The following is a 6,492-nucleotide window of genomic DNA, read 5'->3' as shown; positions in this document are numbered from 1 at the left end:
GGAAACCCAAGTAGGTCTAACTGAAGCACAAGAACCAACTGAAAAAAAAAGAAGACTAACTGAAAAAAAAAATAAAGACTACCTGAAAAAAAAAATGAAGACTACCTGAAAAAAAATGAAGACTACCTAAAAAAAATAAAGACCAACTGAAATCCAAGTAAGTCTAACTGAAGCACAAGAACCAACTGAAAAAAAATGAAGACTACCTGAAAAAAAATAAAGACCAACTGAAACCCAAGTAGGTCTAACTGAAGCACAAGTGCTTCTAACTGAAGTGGTCCGACGAGAATATTGTGTCGGATGAGTCCGACACAATACGAACTCTTAAACTATTCATTTTCAACTCGTATTTTTGGTATTTTTTCAGCAATATTTCATTTTTTTGTTGTTTTTGTTTTTATGAAAAAGCAATTAACGAACTTAGCTAGCCTAAGAACACAGTAAAACTAATCTATCTAAAAAGCAGTAACAGTAAGATTAGTACTTACAGAAGTTCTCCCCCAAGCTGAACGTGGCAATGACCGCATTGCAACAAGGGGAAAGAGTTACATGGATATCAGTCATCCATGTGAGTATCCTCGCCGTCGTCACTGTCACCTCCATCATCATCACCGCTACCGCCTTGGCTACAGGAGCCCGAGTAGCTGTAGCTCGGATTCCAAGTGTACCAACAAGGGTGTGCATCATGCTCAACAATGCGATGAAGGCGGCAGTTCTCGTCAAACATCGAATACAAAGTCAGGTGCTGATCATTGGCCAATGTATCGACCCGCTGACTGAGCTTCTAGAGAAGGGCACCATTGGCATCAACCTGCTGGTTGAATAGCTACCGTGTTGGCCGTCATGCCAGTCTCCATCCGCTGGAGCATGCTCATCATCTCCTGAAAATCAAAAGGAGGAAAAATAGAATGTAGGGGAGGGGGAGCATCAGAAGTGGAGGGGATATCCTCAATATGGGTTGGACGACGATGGTAGGTACGCTCGGGTATCGAGGGATGAGGGGTAGGAAAGTCAGAACCGACAATGGGAAGGTGGTAATGAGGTTGTCCAGGTTTATTTTCGCTAAAGGGTTGGGCAGTTCGACGGAGGGCCTTCCGTTAATGTGCCACTTGTAGGTATCCCCACCCCGATCCAACTAGTGAAGGCGAGTGAGGTAGGCATAGTCAAGTAAGGTAGGTCCTAAGGCTGATTGGTAACGGGTCTCATCGAAATCGGGAATGGCCCGAGCAAAAAGAGTAACCAACCCCCTATTCACGATGGAACGAGAGGTCAACGTGCCATCGGCGCACCGCTTAGGGTAGGTGTTGGCGATGCGCTCTATTTGGAGCGCAACGTGATGGGGTATATTATAGTGAAAGCGGCGCGGAGTCCCTCGGTACATGTAACTGCCTATCAAGTAAAGCTCATCCCCCCGAATGTGTTGACCTTCTACCTGTCCAAACAAAGTTTTTGACATAAATCGAACCCAAATTTTAAAGATGGGTTGGTGGATATATTTAGCATGACAATATTGGAGGGTGAAATCAGTTTCATCACCTGTAATAGCGTAGTAGATATCGCGGTGATGGTAATCGGGGGGATGCCCAATCTCCCCCCGATTCAGGACACAGAGTATTCGAGCAAACTCCGTGAGGGTGAGGGTGAAGTCCTGATTAAGGAGCCTATATGACACATGAGAAATCGGTTCGGTTCGAGGGTGGGTGACATGTAGACTACTATAAAACTCATAGACAAGCACCGGGTACATGTTAACATGTACGGAAAAAAATGGTTCCATGCCAATTATATTCATAAAGTCCTTAAATTCAGAGGAAATTCCTAATTTACCTAAGAACTCAATATCAAGAAAAGTGGTAGGACTTACCTCGCGCCCCTTGAGGCGCTGGAATCGTTCCCGTTGTTCCTCGGTAGAGAAGATAACATCCAGAAAGGTGTCGTCTCGGGGGATGATCGGTGGTGTTGGTGGTGGTGTCGTTGTGAGCCGGTGCTATTTTTTCGCCGCCTTGTAAAGATAGTGCTTGAATGTTCAAGATTGTGAAGCTTCTACTCACTCTTTAATGGTGGAAGGGAAGAGAAAGCTTGTACCCACTCAAGCTCACTTTAATGGTGGAAGGATTGAAGAAGAAGATGGAGTGAGAGATAGAGTGGAAGAAAAGTGAACAAAGTGAAGTGAGAGATGAGTAGGAAGTGATGAGGGAGAGAAATTGGTGAGAGTTTGAAGATGTGAGTGGGAGTCTTCAATGGTGAAAAGAGAGTTTGGAGAAGAAGATGGGAGAATTTGGGGGTTAGGGTTTGGAGGAGAGAGAGAGTATGAGAGAAAGTGAGTGAAAAGAAGGGGAAAAACCCCTTTAATGAAATCAGCAGGCCCCGAGCCTGATCGTGGGTCCCATGCCCGACGAGATCGGCCGTCCTTTTTTTTTTGAAAGTTTGCCAGTTCCGTTGCAGGCCCGATCGGGCGTGCATCTTTTTTTTTTTTTGCGAAACTGGATTGGTTGCGGGCCCGATCGGGCTTCCCATACCCGAGGAGATTAGGCGTCAGTTTTATTTTTTTTCCTTTCCAGATATGGTTGCGGGCTCGATCGGGCGTACCCTGCTCCTCTTTCTTCCTATTGCTGTTAAGTTTGACGGAGATCCTCCCGATCGGGCGTCATGGTCCGATGGCATCGGGCGTTCCCCATTTCACCAGCGTCAGTTTTTTTCGTTGCGGGCCCGATCGGGCGAGGCAACCCGATGACATCGGGCTTTGCTCAAGTAAGCAATGGCTCGAATTTTTTTCCATGAACTTCTCCAGTTGATCACCAATCCTGCACACATTTAGCCTTAAAAGGGGTATCAGTACCCTCTCACTCTCTCAAAAAACTACCAAAATTAGCAAAAAAACTACGAAAGAAAAGGAAAGAAATCGGGTTGCCTCCCGATCAGCGTTGGTTTATAAAGGTCCCACACGATCATAATGCTTCATCCCTCAAACAGAAGGGTATGGGAGTTGAAGGTATAACTCCTCCACAGACCCAACAAGAATTCCCATATAGTACAACTTCAAATGTTGTCCATTAACTTTGAACTTCTCACCTGTTGCATTCATCACCTCAATAGAACCAAACTTGTTAGTATTAGTGACAGAAAAGGGACCAAACCACCTAGACTTCAGCTTACCAGGAAAGAGCTTTAGTCTAGAGTTGTACAATAAAATCTTGTCACCAATAGAGAACTCCCTGCTCAAAATTTTCTTATCATGTCATCTCTTCGTGCGCTCCTTGTAGAGACGCAAACTATCATAGGCATTCAATCTAAGTTCATCAAGCTCATTGATTTGCAATAGGCGTTTTTATCCTGCTAATTTAGCATCAAGGTTCAACTCCTTAACAGCCCAAAAAGCCTTATACTCTAGTTCGGCAGGTAGGTGGCATGCTTTTCCATAGACTAGTCTATAAGGGGTCGTACCAATAGGGGTCTTAAAGGCTGTTCTATAAACCCATAATGTGTCATCTAACTTATCACTCCAATCCTTTCTAGATTTAGCTACCACTTTCTCCAAGATAGTCTTTATTTCACGATTAGACACTTCTACTTGCCCAGTTGTCTGAGGATGATATGCTAGGCCAGTCCTATGGTAGACGCCATACTTTTTGAGTAAGGCTTCAAAGGTTCTTTGGTGAAAATGGGATCCACTGTCACTAATGACAACCCTTGGTACCCCAAACCTTGGAAAGATAATCTTTTTGAACATTTTCATGACAACCTTTGAGTCATTAGTTGGTGATGCAATGGCTTCTACCCACTTAGATACATAATCAACAACAACAAGTATGAAATTGTTAACTAAGGAAGAGGGAAAAGGACCCATAAAATCAATACCCCATACATCAAATAATTCAACTTCCAGGATGGGGGTTTGGGGCATCTCATGTCTACGGGAAATATTTCGTGTTCGTTGGCATGCATCACAAGACTTAACAAAAGTACTAGCATCATAAAATAGAGTCGACCAATAAAAACCAGATTGAAGTACCTTAGCAACTGTTTTGGAGGGAACAACATGGCCTCCACATGGAAGGGAGTGAGAGTGCTTCAGAATTTCATGCACCTCCCACTCTCGGATACATCGCCTGTAGATGGTGTCAGCACAAAGCCTGTAAAGAAGAGGATCATCCCAAAAGTATTCTTGCCTCATGGAGAAATTTCTTCCCCTGCTGGTAACTCAGCTCTGGAGGAGTTTGTCCACTCACACAAAAGTTGGCGAAGTTTGCATACCACGGGGTAACGGAAGTGACTGCCAGGAGCTTATCATCAGGAAAGGATTCATCAATGGGTAGGCCTTCTTTTACATCCTCGTACTGCAATCTGGACAAGTGATCAGCCACTACATTTTCTGCGCCCTTTTTATCTCTGATCTCCAAGTCTAAACATTGGAGCAGCAAAATCCAACGAATGAGTCGAGGCTTTGCTTCCTTTTTGGCTAGGAGGTACTTTAATGCAATATGATCGGTGTAGACAATGACTTTAGACTCAAGCAGATAGGTCTGGAACTTATACAGTGCATAAACCACAGCTAGAAGCTCTTTCTCCGTAGTGGCATAGTTAACTTGAGCTTCATCTAGTGTCTTGCTAGCATAGTATATGGCATGAAGGATGTTGTCCTTCCTCTGACCAAGTACAGGTCCCACCGCATAATCGCTAGCGTCACACATAATCTCAAATGGAAGGGTCCAATCTGGGGATCGAATGATAGGAGCCATAATCAGAGCTTGCTTGATCCTGTTAAAAGACACAAGACACTCATCAGTGAACAGGAACGGGGCATCCTTGAGGAGCAACTGAGTAAGTGGTTTAGCAATTTTAGAGAAGTCCTTGATAAAGTGGAGATAAAATCCCGCATGACCAAGAAAACCTCGAACTCCCGTGACATTCACATGAGGGGGTAATTGCTCAATCACTTGAATTTTTGCTTTATCCACCTGGATGCCTCGTTCAGAGATAATATGACCAAGTACCACTCCTTCAGTAACCATGAAGTGGGACTTCTCCTAGTTCAATACAAGGTGGACATCCTCACATCTTTTCAATAATTTAGCTAGATTCAGCAAGCATGCATCAAAATCAATGCCATGCACACTAAAGTCATCCATAAATACTTCCATAATGGATTCAATAAACTCAGAAAAGATGGCCATCATACAACGTTGGAAGGTAGCAGGGGCTTTACATAGTCCAAAGGGCATCCTTCAATAAGCAAAGGTACCATAAGGACATGTAAATGTGTTCTTCTCTTGGTCATCTAGGTGGATAGGGATTTGGAAGAAACCAGAATAGCCATCTAGAAAACAAAAATGAGAGTGACAAGCTAGACGTTCCAACATCTGATAAATGAAGGGAAGGAGAAAGTGGTCTTTCTTAGTGGTAACATTTAGTTTCCTATAGTGAGTGCACATACGCCACCTAGTGACTACTTTTGTAGCAATTAATTCATTTTTCTCATTTTTAACTACAGTAGTACCGCCCTTTTTAGGAACCACTTGAACTGGACTCACCCAAATGGGATAGATGATCTCAGCATCAAGCAATTTCATAACCTCTTTTTTGACAACTTCCTGCATATTGGGGTTCAAACGACGCTGACCTTGTATACTAGGATGATCATCCTCGAGATGAATTTTATGCATGCAAAAGTCAGGGCTCATGCCTCTAAAGTCATCAATACTATATCCAATGGCCTTTTATGTTATCTCAAAATAGACAAAAGTTGGGACAATTTTGACCATCATTTAGGGAAGCACTAACAATCACAGGGCAATTTTCAGATTCATCCAGAAAAGCATATCGCAGAGAAGGGGGAAGGGGTTTCAGTTTGGGTTTCTTTACCTCTACCGATTAAGTAGCACATACTAACCGTTCGTCCTCGTGGGTGGTGATATCATCAAGCTCTAAACAGGTAAAAGCTGCTTCCCAATCATCCACTTCAGTAATCTGGGGACTATCATCACCTCTGGAAGATGTAAAACAAAGCAAAGCCTCCAAAGGATCCCGTAGAAGGGATTGAGGCATGTCATCATTAACCAGCACATCAATGACATCTATCCTATAACAGGCTTCCTCTAACATGGGACTTTTCAAAGCATTGGTCAAACTAAAAGTCACCTTATCGTCTCCAACAGTCAAAGTCAATTTTTCATTTTTAACATCTATGATAGCTCCAGCAGTATGAAGAAATAGTCTCCCTAAGATGATTGGGATTTGAGTATCCTCTTCCATGTCAAGCACAGCACACTAGGGGAAAAAAAAGGAAGGGCTGCGCTGGAAGGACTGCGTATTCATCAAAACGGAGCCCTTCTTTCTTGTAGGGCTGCGGTTTTAAAAAAAATGCAGCCCTTCTTACTTGTAGGGCTGCATTTTTGAAGAAAAGCGCAACCCGTTTGAAAAAGGGTTGCGCTTGTAAAAAAAACGCAGCCCTTCTTACAGTAAGAAGGGCTGCGTTTTTTTTACAAGTGCAGC

This window comes from Beta vulgaris, chromosome 6 (assembly GCF_026745355.1).
Source record: "Beta vulgaris subsp. vulgaris cultivar EL10 chromosome 6, EL10.2, whole genome shotgun sequence".
NCBI lineage: Eukaryota > Viridiplantae > Streptophyta > Magnoliopsida > Caryophyllales > Amaranthaceae > Beta > Beta vulgaris.
The sequence above is the reverse complement of the archived record's forward strand: the minus strand, read 5'-3'. Positions refer to the sequence as shown.